The sequence below is a fragment of the Halyomorpha halys genome, unplaced genomic scaffold (genome assembly GCF_000696795.3).
Source record: "Halyomorpha halys isolate HHAL.00 unplaced genomic scaffold, Hhal_1.1 Scaffold1007.1, whole genome shotgun sequence".
Taxonomy (NCBI): domain Eukaryota; kingdom Metazoa; phylum Arthropoda; class Insecta; order Hemiptera; family Pentatomidae; genus Halyomorpha; species Halyomorpha halys.
In genome coordinates this window covers 524,936-539,815 of record NW_027104983.1, presented here as the reverse complement: position 1 = coordinate 539,815, position 14,880 = coordinate 524,936, and the positions used below count along the sequence as shown (strand labels likewise).

At 30.3% G+C, this 14,880-nt stretch overlaps 1 protein-coding gene across 2 annotated transcripts in view; it reads left to right on the top strand.

Annotated features, from left to right (window-relative positions):
* Window positions 1–8,951: 8,951 nt before the first annotated feature.
* The window catches only part of LOC106687762 (follistatin-related protein 5), a 132,659-nt gene continuing 126,730 nt past the window's right edge, over window positions 8,952–14,880 (top strand). For both annotated transcript variants that reach the window (XM_014431815.3, XM_014431813.3), the window contains exon 1: window positions 8,952–9,022. The gene's annotated coding sequence lies outside the window, so the exon portion shown is untranslated. The remainder of the gene's footprint in view (window positions 9,023–14,880) is intronic.

Below are 14,880 nucleotides of genomic sequence, written 5' to 3'. Positions count from 1 at the left end.
ATCAATCGGTAGATTCTCCACTTGTTTGTATCATGTCATAATATCACTTACAGCAAATTTACTTGATGAGTATATATGTATACAGTTGTAAATAACAATAAATAAATTTAAAAAAAAAAAAATTTAATTTCAATAACTGAACACTAAAAAAAGTACTCAGTGCGCTCTACAACGCAAAGGATTCTTAAAAATTTACATCGAAAAATTTGACCCGTAAAAAATACTATTTTTACCAAGGTTGTGAGGAAAGTTAACACATAAATACTTTTGCATAGCTGATCAGTAATGTACACTTCCGAAGGAAGTTTCTAACCACATAGCCATCAGACTTTGGCTGAGGAAGACTTGAAGTTGAGGGACGGCTGATAGATACTAATGCAGTTTTAAAGCAGACTGGGGAAAGAGGAAAGAGACGGGGGAGAAGAGGTGACTGTTCCGACCGAGGAGCCTTAAACTATTCACCAGCTGCCAGTTGGTTGTCTTTACAAAAGCTCTCTCCTCTTCAAACAGCCCCATCTTGTTTTATCATTAAGTTAGCAGGCAAACCCTCTTCAACGGAATTCAATTAACTTTAATCTATTTTATCCCCTCCTTACACCACTAATATCCGTCGCTTGTTACAGTGTTTTATTATGGCTCATCATTGATTGCCATACAATATCATATTTATTAGTGCAGGGCGAGGTGTATGTTGGCTTATTATAATATTGGTAATATATATAAATATAGTACCAAATTAGTGGAGAAGATGGTCGGAGGGGGCAGTAAGCAAAAAAAAAATAAATAAACCAAAAAATTAAAAATTTGTGCCGATGTTTCGACCTGAGTTTCAGATCTTCATTTCATGAAGTTTTCATCAGAGATTCTTTATCTCTAATTTAACTAAACCTGTGTGGCTAATCTTCAGTTTAGCCAGAACCTCTGCCCAAAGCTCCCTGATGAAGACGTGAAACTCATATTACAAGAGCCCAAGAGGAGAAAAAAGGCAGTTATCTCACCCCAATTTTTGATTACTTTAATGAAAACTATGTATAATTACTACTAAAAACTAATTAGTCTGCCAAGTATAGGTAGGGGGAATAAAAAATGGCGGCTGTTTCAAAGATATAAAAAAAAACTAATTTTTCATTCGGAGCTCTACATCTTAAAAGGTAGGAGCAACACAAGAAAACCTAAGAGAACGTCATTTAAAGAAGAGTAAATTTGCTAAAATATCTTAAAAAGTAGGAACAACCCAAGTAAACCTAAGAGAACGTCATTTAAAGAAGAGTAAATTTGCTAAAATATGAGCCCTAATAGAGGTATTTACGTTAAATAGTTTTCGAGATATAGCTTTTTAAAAATCAACATTTCATTAAAATGTAGTATGGGACGTACTGAAAGATCAGTGGTTAGTGAATTTATTTTGAAAAATTTATATCTCAAAAAACCATTTGACATATAGATGTCTATTAGCACTCTCATCAAAGCTAGTTTAATGAGCTTTACCTCCGTAGGAGTAGTAGTTTACATGAAATTTGCTAAAATAAAATGATTTATAGTTGATCGGACATAAATGACGGTGAATATCATAAAAACTACTACAACGAAGATAAGTGTCATAAACTACTTTACAGTAAGTTAAGTTTCCATTATTTTGACTGTTGGCAGACATATGGTTATAGATATATATTTTTTATAAAATCCAACATTTTATACGAACAACTATAAATTAACATATTGTGAGTATATTTTGTCAAATATCATAAAAATTACTACTCCTACAAAGATAAACATAATAACTATTTTGTAGTAAATTTAACTAGCTTTAATTGGAGTGCTGGCAGACATCTGTACGTCAAATGGTTTCTGAAATGAAGTTTTTCATAAATCAAACTTATTGTCCAAACAACTATAAATCAATTTATTTTAGCATATATCACGAAAACTACTGTTCCTACGAAGATAAAGGTCATAAACTCCTTTATAGTCCATTAAACTAGCTTTAATTTAAGTGCTAATAGACATCTGTACGTATAATTATAATTCAAATTATAATATACGTAAATGTTTAAATATAATTAAATCGACATCAAACTTTTAATTGTATTCATTTAATCTATATATAATAAATACTCAAATCTGGCAACAGCAAAGTATAGCTAGTAATAAATAGAAGGAAAAAAAAACAAGATAAAAGAATTAAACTTATACTAAAGTAAATATATTTAATCCATATCGCAGTAATAGTAAATTATAATAATAATAATATACTGTTCCAATGGCTTAATAATATTTTATCATCATCATACACTTTCTGAGTAAAGGAAATATAAGGAAGGAAAATGCAAAAATATTTTAAACTAAATTAGAAGAACCCTTCTCAGAAAATTTATAAAAAAAGAAATTGAAGTAAGTAGTTGAGAATAAGGTTAGTATAAGACGAGAGCATTAAGAATCACCTCACGTATGATAGAAAAGAAGGAATGTTTGCAATGAATAATAATTCTTTGGGAGCAAAGGGACTAGGCGGATTGAATCCAGCTGAAAACGGTTATTAGAAGTGATGTTTTGTTCACTTTTATTTTATAATAATGGCCGCAATAAACGTATATCAATTATGTTTTATTTATTTGTTCTGCTAAAATTCTTGTGATATATCGACTGCTCCACTATTATTAAGCCTAAAGGTAAATCTTATGATTGGGCCTAAACATCAGTTGTGTTAATAAAAACGAAAAAATACTTTTTTGATTTTAATAATTGACTGAACCTCCCTTCCAAAAAAATTATAATATTCTTTAAAAAAAAACTATATTTAATAAAGCTCAAAATTATTCATGATAATTATTGATTGATTAATTATTAAAATTGATAATGATTATGGTATAATAATTATAACATTAATCATGATAATATAATCATCATGAGGATAATTTTGCTATTGGTGATAAATAGTGATTAGTGGTAATATGGGTTATGCGAGTGGTAGATCTAAATGAAGCGCTTGGCTACTAACCACAAGGACTCGGATTCGAATCCAGTTGTGGCAGATAATTATTTGTATGTTACTGTACAACACATGTTGTGAATTTTTATTGACCATGACAATTTTTGTTTTTAAACGTGATATCCCACAGGAATTGGGGCCACTTTTAGTCTTACCTTAAGTTGGTGATGAATAACGGAGGGAAAATATTTAATGGGATGGTTTTGTACAATTATGGTAGATAAAACTCAATTTTTGTATTAGAAATAATTAATATATATTATTTCCATTGTATTTTAGCATTATTTAGTGATAGATTATTTCCGTTCCATAGTAGTATAACTAAGAGTGGAAATACCCATAGTTGCGGAGCACGTAAGATTTCCGACTCACCGGAGGCCTTAGTGCTCTTCCCCAATCCTTTCCGTTGGAGGAGTTTTCGAGTGCTCACGGTCCATCGAACCCGAAATTTAGTGGAACTATACGCGGCAGGCAATATACTTTGCTTCCAAAAAAGAATAGACCTTTTTGTAAAGATGCGGTCATGTCTTTAAGTTACGGTATATGGCGAAAAAGAATTGTTTGATTCCTTTATTTTTATTAGTTAAATGTTTATATCATTAAACAAATCAAGCTACTTCCCATAACCTGATTTCTTGTATGTTGTTATTCACTTTCTCAATCATTTATTAATGTTATATTTAGTTATGATATCGGTTAGTTTCAAATATTTTTTTCAGTTGAATATGCATATAAAGCATGCTAAAATTATTAATAATAATATATTATTAGTATAGTTTTCTTGATATCATTCTCATTACAAAAGCCTCTCCCGGGAGAGGTGTATTTGAGTTAAGCTCAAAACATACAGCAAGTCAATTTCAAATATAGAAAATACAAATAATCAAAATACATTACAAAATAAATTAAAACGCTGCTTTCATCAAAAACTTGCTTGGTGCAAGGATATGACAAGCCACATGCTGAAAATTGTTCAATAAACCAGTTTCATAAATTTCTCCAATTTGTATTCATCGTTTTATATAGTTTATGTTTCCTAATATTACAGCTAAATATGGTGTCGGGCAAACGAACACAATATAACTTTATAGAGAATGAAAGCATTTTTCCCATAATTCTATTTATTTTAAATTTGTGGCTTATCACATTCTATCCCCCAAGCGATTCAATCATTATATACTCTTTCAAGATAAAACATAGATATTCTTTAATAGCATAATACAAAATTCCTTTTTAAAATTCAGATAAAATATTGTTTTTTAATTTAAAAGCAATTTTTAACCAGCATTCTTTTTCCCCGCTACTCTCTTGTCCGATCCTACTCAAAGGGTTATTTCATTTTTCCACTTTATATTTAAATATAGAATAATTTAGAAGGAACTATAAGGAACTGAAGGAATCCATGATTATAGAAAAAATATATTTAGGGCTGGTAATGAATGAAGTAAGTGGACTATATTGGAATTTAATGGCGCAGAAATAACTTTGCATTGTGTTTTTACGTATATTTTTACTAAAACAATAAAATTAAATACACAAAATGAAAATAAAACTTGATACAAAAAAGGAATGAATGGTTTCTTCAAGTTATAGTTCTATAAGTACTATTTATCCGATAGGTACTTATTTACCTATTTTATTTATTATCATCTTATCATGTTTATGTCCTCAGTCCTGATAAAAGCCTAAATTATGGCTGAAAAGTTTGCACTAATAAAATAAATTTTAATTATTTGTGTTCTTCACTGAACGCACTCCGACCATTTCCACATTAAATTACATATATATATATATATATATTTCTTGTGAATATTACATATCAATCATAATTTTCAGGATATTTAATCATTAATGCACACTACCACTTTTAAACAAAATTTAATATAATTCAGATGCTGTTGTTCTATTAATACAGGTTTGATAAGAAATTGTTTTAAATTATATATTTTTTTAAGTTTCTTATTTTTGTTTCTAAATTAAATCATTACATTATTAGCATCTAGCATTGACTTTTAGAATTATGATCATTTTTAGGTGCAAGCCTAATTTATTGTAGTAATATGGAATGCATATGTTTGTTATATCAAATGCAATACTCACTTAAATAATGATAAAAGCTATAATATAACGTTAAAATAGATTGGACATTAGATTGTATGTCAAAAACCGAAATTATAAAAGTCATTATGTACCGTATATATCCAAATATATATATATATATATATATATATATATATATTCTGTCAGATTGAAATTAAACATTTGATTATAAATTTAAATGCTGTGGATCAATTTTTAGATTTAAATTTTTTTTCTCGGCCAAGACTTCCATTGAAATCCTATACTGCCTAGCCATGGTCGGGGGTCAAAGTTTTTCATGCATTTGTTGGACCACCACTCAATGAAAAAAGTCAACTTCCCAGGCCAATAGATCTCAAATTGATAAGACTGCATCTTACCACTGAGCTACGGGCGGTCCAGATTATAAATAGTATCCGTAGTACAAATTCAGTTTCAACAGAGTAAATCCATCACATGTAACTAATATAGAATAGGCTAATAACTTCCAAGTAACCCTTTTCCTCCCAGCGTACTTGGAACCATACAAGAGTTGGAATACAAACACATCTCATAATACACTACTCACATTAGTGATATGAATACACTATTAGCCTATTCTCAGATACACAGGAGCAAATGGTAAAACTAGTAGTATACACGCCTAGTGTATTAGTAGTAATGGTTTTATTAATAGTTAGGTTTATTTTTATGAATTTTCATTTTTGTTTCTATAAATAGTATATTTATTTGTAGAAAAAAAAAAGATAATTATGAACAACTTTTTTTTTTAAAAGTAGTTTCAATCAAATCTATACCTTTTACCTGAATTTTAAACTTTTAGCACCTTTTTACTAAAATAACTATTTCAATTATGTTAGGCGTTACTACTTTATCAAAATTAATAATGTCACAATGGTTCTTCTTAACAGCTGTCCACAGATACCGCATAAATAATCTAATACTAATCGAATCATTAGTTATATGGTTCCTTAGGTCGAAACTGAAAATCATTTGTGGTAAAGAAGTAAGAATCCATTTAAACTTTTTTCATACACCTGCCTTCACCATAAATTAACTAATAACATAATAATAATTAACTATAAATAATTAACATTAAATAATTAACTAATAATTTAATTTTAGTTATTGATTAATACTAAAATTATTCATAACCAATCGTTTCTTAGTGTTATGAAATTAACTTCTCTTTAATCTCAAAAAAGTATATTGTTTATAACAATAATTTATACTTTATGGATTAAATAGTTGGATTTTCACCACTTACTTCCCTATATTGAGCTAAGAGCTTCTGCACGAACAAGCTAATCTAAATATAAAAGCCAATATCTGGTTCCTTTGACAGGTAGTACGCTCAGTTGGTTCCAACATTTCTCAACGCTAGTTCACATCAGTCAGCCACAAGACTTCACTATAACAGATTATGTCATTTGACATGAATAATGATTATTATTCTGTCACCCAAAAAAATATACAACCACGTTTGCTCGGTCACTCGAATCTAGTCTTGAACTAGGGTATCAATTTAAAAATATCAAAAAAGATGCTATTAGCGAAGGAATATCCCAGATCAGGTTTGATTCCCGTTCTGCATGGTATTCCCGTTCTGTATATAATTTATTTATTGTTATTTACAACTGTATAAAAATATATACAGCAAGTAAATTTGCTGTAGGTAATATAGTGACATGATACAAATATGTGGAGAATCTACCCATTGATAGAACTTCAATAACATATAGAGGAGAAGATCTCATATAATTAGGTAATGAAGGAAGTAGATACAGGTTAGAAACAAGTAGATTTAGTTCTGGCCAAATCGGCAACATATGGACAAAGTAAGGAGCATTAAGGATTTCGGACTGTTAGGATTGGATTCGGGAGGAATTTGATAGTTTAGTGGAGCCCCAAAGCTCAGCTTCGTATCGCCAGATAGGCCTTATAATAGTCATGTAGATCAGTCTTTTCAATGGATTGGCAATTTAGACCGTTTGTCTAGTAAATGTTATAATAGTCGGAATCGACAAGCAGTCTCCTGTCTTTACTGTCTTGCATGAGTATTCCATGTCAGTTATTTGTCCAGATGTAGTCCTAAGTAACGGATTTGTTCGACAGGAATAAGGTACTATTAAAGGGTACTATAGGGCAAGAGGTCATGGGTTTACGACGAAGGGTATGTTTGATTTGGTGGGATTTATTGGAATTAATTTTAATCCTCCCGTTTGGGCACCATTCTTCAAGGGTGGTCATGTGGAATTGGAGGGTTTGGGTTACAATGCAAGGATCATTGTTCACTGACAATAGAGATGTGTTATCGGCATACGTTGTGAGGATAGTGTTAGGATAGGTTGGGATGTCAATTGTGAAAATTGTATAAAGGACACTACCCTGAGATCACATACTTAAAAATAAAATATGTTGGTTTATGAGTGTTTGTTTGTTTTTTTTTAGGGGAGGGGGAGAGAGGGAATATTATATAATGTGATTTATAATGTAGCAGCTTTAGTTCCAGAACTTCCTGATTACACTTGTAATCTAAAATAAAATGTTGAGTGAGTCCTTAAGTTTGATGCATTAATTATTTTTTACTTCAGAGGAAAAGTAGTTAAACTAGTTTTAAGAATACTACTCAAGAGTCATCAAACTTCGAGAGTCACTCATAACTTAATTTAAGATGAAAGAAGTTGTTAGTAGGTTTTAGAACTTGATGTTTGTTTACGCTATGTTATTATATTTGTAAATTATATAACCGAATGTTATATGATCATCAATAATTTCCTGGAACAAAACAATTAATTTTTTTTTAAAATATTTATTATCTTATTTTGTTAAGAACGCTTACGCTCTGAACAGATTTATGTTGAATATTCGTAATGGTTCCATGATCTAAGTCTATATTATTTTCATTTACACATCCTTTTATTCACCTCTTAAGTATATTTATTTATACTATATTTCAATTGATTTATTGTGTAATAAATAAATCAACAACCAAGAAAAAAAGGTTTATCTTTTTATTATTTTTTAAAAATAAATTGGTAGTCATTTAAAATTAAATAAATTAAAATAATTATTTTTTATATTGTTATGTTACTATTATTTAGCATTTGATTATTTTTTATTTCTGAACTCTGACATAATTAGCCAATACATCCAGCTTAATTTACTATTGAATTAAACAGCGGCTGAGCAATAGCCAAGATTTTGTAATAAAAGATTTTGTAAGGACTAAAAATTTCTTATTTTGGGGGTTTTTGCTTTCACATAGTCTAATGCAGAGTTTTTTTTTTTTTAACTACCGATTCATTGACCAGTATACTTTCATAATCTAGGGTATTGTTAGGACCGTAAAATTGGTCATTTGCTATACTTTTTAAAACGATTATTTTTGAATCCATTGAAATATTTTACTGAATTTACCAGCTTTTTACATGATTCGAAGCTATAAATTCTTTTAAACTTTGATTAAAATATAAAATCCTAAGATAATAACTACATAACATCTAAATGTGATTAGGGCAAAAACCACTACGTATTTTCTTCATAAGCATTTTTTAAAAATTAATTTTGACTATAAATAAATAATATTATAAAATAATAAATTATTGGGAAATGTAGCCTTGAGAAGATGGTAAAAGTTCTATGAATTAAGCTTTAAAATAAGCTTCTCTGAATTCAGTTACTAATTATGACCTACTTTTTATCAAATAATTTTATATTGAATAGTATTATTGGTTGAAAAATAATTTAGTAATTGAAGAGACAAATCACATGCCTAATGAAGAAAAACTTTGACATCTTCAATATTTTTTTAATAAACCTGTAATTATAATTACTAATTTTAATTATAATTAACCTGATTTAAATCATTCTGTTTTATTTTCAGGTGACTGGTTGAGGCGGAGTGATACAGAGAACAATACCCTTCCACGCCGGAAAGGAATTCTATATCAAGTAAATGATTACTCATTATTTTATAAACAATATATATTTTAATCAAGCTATATTTTTAGTTGGTTTTTTTTTTGCATGGAATGTTTTATTAAAGCCAAAACAGCTTTATTATCAAAACCATAAGAGTATAACAACATTAGAATGAGCTTGCCGTGAAGGGTACGGGGTGCTATAAATACATGATGCATGTATAATAAAAGAGGTATAACTCAAAATTTATATCACAAATTTAAATTTTTGAACCCACTATCATCCCAGAGAACAGCCTTGGTCTGACCAAACCAATTGACGTGATATAGATTAACTGTATGTTAAAGAAAATCCCTTATTGCTTAAGGTTCCATACATCGTAACTAATCTACAATATGATATTAATACTATAAGAAATCAATGCTGACTTATAGATACATCTCATCTCAATCACCATTTTGTAGGATAAACTTGTATTTTTTTTTTTAATTCCAGAAATCTTTTTAGATGAAGAATGATGAGTTTTTATTTATTTTTTTTAACTGGTACAAATTATTGTTATTTAGTTACGCGATATCATACAGTATAGGCCTATTTTCTATTCTTAGTTCTTACAAAAATATTTCTATAGAGGACATTAAATATAATTTTAGTCATAAAATAGCTATAAAAGTGTTTTATTTTAGGACATGTTGAAATCGACATAGTGCTTACTTCAAAACGTTTTTTGAGTAGATTATAGGGCCTATCTAGTTGGTTAGAGAGCTATCTAATGAGTTGGTAAAAGTAGAATAAGCCAAAATCTTAAGAAGTTCTTCAAAGTGTAAGACAGCTCTTCCTAGATTTTCTCCTTTCACTCCGACTGTACAACACGAGTATGTGCGCTTAAAGTTTATTCATTGCAATACACAACTATTTTAACAATAGAATATCTAGATATGGAACATTGACAAATCATAGTAATGGGTTAATAATTACCAGGACGATCGTCGTGTACAGGAATGAGGAATCGATTCAGAAACCAGTTTAGAAAAAAGGTAGTGAACATGGAGTAAGAATGACTTATACATTGAAGTATAAAGAGTGAGTTAGTTTTATTTCTTGTCAAATCTTCAAGATATAGAATTTAATTTTCTTATATCTTTTTGGATTGTAAAGTCTATTAATATCCGCATTTAATAAGTACATTTATTATGTTATTTATTGTTCATTTAGCTAAAAAATGGTTTTAGTGAATTATGTAAAATGATTAGTATATAATCCGTTTCTAATGAGGCAACAAATATTGAAACGGTTAATATTTTTTGTGTCTGTGTCCTAAATGGCAAATTTTGATTCCATTTGCACAAGTATTGTAATAAAAAAATGCTTTAACCAGATAAAGTTGGATTTTGTGAAACGAATTCGAATTAAATTTAATTAGCTTTCATATCTACACACAACAGAATGTGTAGACCCAATGGTCTTCTTAAAAATGACAAATAACTAGAAATATTGACCAGTAGAACTTCAGAGCGAAAAATGTCCAAGCTTTAGGTATTTGTTTTTTCTAATTATTCTAATAAATAAACTAGCACCTGAAAAAAATTATTGTACTGAAAATTTAAACTTTTAAATTAATAATTATTGAATTTTAATTAAATGGTCCTATTATACATACTATACACCGGGTGTTGCTTTGTTGACTTATTTGGTTTATTAAAATTTAATACAAAAATTATATCTACAACATGGACATTTTTGTTTTCCAGTTCATGCTCTTAATGTCCACTGAAAAAACAAAATTATTTGTTACTCGCCATTTTGAAGAGAACTATTGAGCATAAACATTTTAGCATGGACATAAATTGAAGCTAATTAAATTAAATTAAAATTAGATTTATGTTATTTTTCGCATACAACGGATATCATTGACAATATTTAACAAAACAAGAGAAAAGTATGTCAGTTTGGACTTTTTTTGGAAAGCTTTACGTTCGAAAGTATTGGTCGTAAAGAGTTCATTTTGGTTCAAATTGTAGCAAATCTTATCTCTTTTAAAAATAGAAAGCTATTCTGTCAATCGCGCAATTGTTTAATCATTTAGGAGCAATTAAAATAGATCGTTCAAGTTTCAGCAAAAATAAACTTTATGAGTTAGAAATGTAGGTTTTGATTATCACTCGATTTATAGAATCAACATTTATGTATTAGAATATGAATTAAAAAAATGATCTATCCTATCCGTTCTCGTAAACATTTCTATTTCTGGTCTTGGACAACTTTTTTAAAAATATGGAAATGTCTCGAAATTTCTCTAAGCTACTTTTCTAGATATCCTGTATGTAATCATGCAAATTGACACAAGGGTCGATAAAAATTATTCTTCTCCTAAGGTACTTAAGGTTCCTTTTTTATAATGCTTTACTAAGTACCTTGTTCCTTAATGTATTTACTGACCAAAGTTTCCAAGGACTTGGAAAAATTTAAATTAAGTGCAAAGTTCCCACTTAATATTAGTTTTGAGAAAAGGAAGAAAGGCTTGCTTTGCATAGGATTAAAGTAAAAGGTCTCTAAGTTTCTTAAACATGTTGGAGTAAGCAGATCCCAAGTTGTTAATTAGTCCAGCAAAGTTTTCTAGAAAGGCAATTGTCTAACACTACTTTCCCGAACAATGTTAAGTCTTCAGGAAACTGTCTGATTATTTTCTTTTTTAATTCGTACTTTTGTGACTTTTTTATTTCTAATTTTTAGTCATAATTTTCTATAAATTCATCTTAAAAATATTGATTTATTAATAATATCTTTTACGCCTGTTTGACAGGAGTAAAGTTTCTATTTACAATATGCCAAAGTAGAAGAGTTGGGTAGTGGTCTGTAACAGGACTGAAATAAAAAATTTGGTTATATTTATTTTTAAATAATTTTAAGTGTACTTCTTACATACATATTCATATTTATTATCTTGAAATGGCCACTCAGTATCACCCCGACTGGAACAATAAACCGGCTGGAGTAACGACCTCCGATTTCAAGGGTTTCACTGGCGATCAATTCTCTGTTTCATGCTCCATCCAGTTATTTTCAACAATATAATACTTAATAATAATAATAATTCCTGGAATTATTGTGAAAATCATAATTGATTATTCTGAAAATTGTAATAACAGTCAGAAATGTAGAGTATGTTGAGGTCTTTATGGATGAGTTTATTTGTGACGTAATAAGGAGAATGAAGGATTTTACGGAGGATTTTGGATTGTAAGGATTGGATACAGAAGGAATTAAATGGTCTGGTGAAGCCCCAAAGCTCAACTCCGTGTATCAAAATTGGTCTGATTATCATATTATATAATAAGTTTTTGTAGTGAAACTTTGCCGTTTGTCAAATAAGCGATGTAGTAATCGAAATCTACGACCAGTTTCTTATCGTTGCAGCCTAGTACGGGGATTCCAAGTAAGTCTGTTAAGTAACGAATCTGTTCAACATGCATTTATTGGATATTAAAAAAAGTTGCTATATGGAATAGAATAGAGGTTTGTGAAGAGTAAAGATGATCTGATTAGATTTGTTCGAATTTATGTTAATTTTCTAGTTGTGAGACCATTCTTAATCGATGTTATGCGTCACTGCAGAATTTGTAATGCAGTAGAAGGGTCATTGTTTACAAACAGTTGTTGTTACAAACAGTATAAAGAATGGGATCCTGGTTACTACCTTGGGGAACACCGGTGGACTGGAAAAAATTGATGAGTAAGCTATGTTATGATTTATTTTAAAGGTTCTATTAATAGCGAATACATAGGAGGGAGGAATTTATGAAGTTTATAGAGCAGTACTGGGGGCCAGACTCGGTCAAAAGATTGATCAATGTCGAGGAAGACTCCCGTGCAGTACATCCCGGCTTCTTTTAATAAGGTTTGAATGTGACGAAGTAAGTTGTTTTCCCGTAAAATTTTGATGTTCATCTTTGAGTTATTGTTAGTGATAAAAGTTCCTATTAATCTTGTGAGTTTTTCGATAGGGGATTCAATCTATTGTTATGTTTTAACGGCATTTTAATTACGTTTACGTTTTAATTAATTACATTTGCAAGATAAGACCGTTGATGTTTCCAGAACATATGTACTGTTGCCAATGAAGGACGAAGGTGTTTAGGAATAGGGTTTAAATTCATGAAGAGTAGAACCAGGCTATGATTTGAAGGGTTTCATCTAAATATTGAATTTTATATTGGGAAGAGGCTATTTGGGAAGTAATAAATAAATAAAGGACATTGGGACGTTTTTGAACGGATGCAGGCCAATAAGTAGGATTCTTAGGGGGGAGGATGGAATAGCTAATGGAAGTTGTGGCACGGGAAATAATCCTACCACGGTGTATTGCTAGTTCTGCTTCCCCACCGTTGATCATTGGCGTCGATGCTATTTAACAATCAAAAATATAGTTTGAAAATGCCATATTAATGTATATTTTTCCTATTAGAATGAATTGTATCTTATTCACTCTTTGTGTACTTTGAAGATAATTTTTTTTCTTTTCATTTTTTATCAAATACCGAACAAAGAAGGTAATAGAAAAAAGGATTTCACATGAGATATTAAAGTACCCTTTGATACCGCGGTTATTTCACATTTTGCCACGCTAAAGAGGAAGGAAATTTTACGAGAGACGATGAGGGTCCATGATAAATCCGGGATAGCAATTACCCGGGCGTCGGTGGCGCTTCATTAGGAGCTAACATCCCATGGCAACTGCTACCGGTTCAATTAACTTTTCAATTAACCATCCGGGGCAACTATCTCTCATATTCACTCCCGGTTTGTTGATTATATAGCCTCAAGTTCCGCTCAAGTGCTCCCATTAAATGTTTTCTCCCCTTTCATTGAAATTTTAATTGCCCGAATTATTATGTTTCAGTAATGGCGGTGTTGAGTATGTCATTCATTCCTGACACAGTGGTTTCTTGGCATGTTTTACTATTTCAATGTTCACCTACTTCACTTAAATTGAAGCCGTTCAAAAGTGTATTCAACTGGTACTACATTTCCTACATCTGCATTTAATAATTAGTACTAATTAACTTATATTTCTTTCATATTTTTTTGTTACTTTTGCTATTCTTAGTGTGATTATTTTTTTTTTTATCTAAGATTTATAAAATCTATTATAATTTTAAGTCCTCACCGAGTCGGGACGTTTTATATTTTCGTATTGCTGTTCTTTTTACTATTCTTCGTAACATTACATTTTTAACGATTTCTCGATTAGATTTAGCAATACAGGAGAACATTTGTGTATCAATTAATACATTTAAATGGAATGTAAATGTATAAATTAATAACTTTCAGCGCAGTAATAAGTTAGAGGTTAAAAGAAATACTGCATACTTACTGCACCCCTTACAAAGATACTTCCTGCGATACCAGAGGGTATTAATATCAATATCCGCAAAAGTATGAAGGCCATCATTGGGCTCTCTGCTAACATCTCTTCAACGATGTTGTATGCTTCCAGGAGGCATCGAGGACTGGATCTGATCCGCTGCCGAAGGGAGGCCTCTCTGCAGCATTAGTCTATTGCCACGCGACTGTCAAATGTTTCGAATGCCCTATTCCAGTATACATTATATTACGAAGCCGAAATCGCGACTGTGCTGAAAGATTGGGCATGCATCACGGGTACTAAAGTGTGAGAGCTCTACGGTAGTCGGTGCGTGAGGATATTTTCAAATAATGGGTCAATTGCAGATGGTAGGATATTCGTGTTCACCATTCCAAAGAGACCCCAAAAGCGAATAGATATGTGTGCTAGCGGCAGGTACTCTCTGGGTCAGTATTTATTTATTGAGCGAGGACCCTGAAACTAAATATCAATTATACAACCCTGTGTGGAGTACCAAGAACCA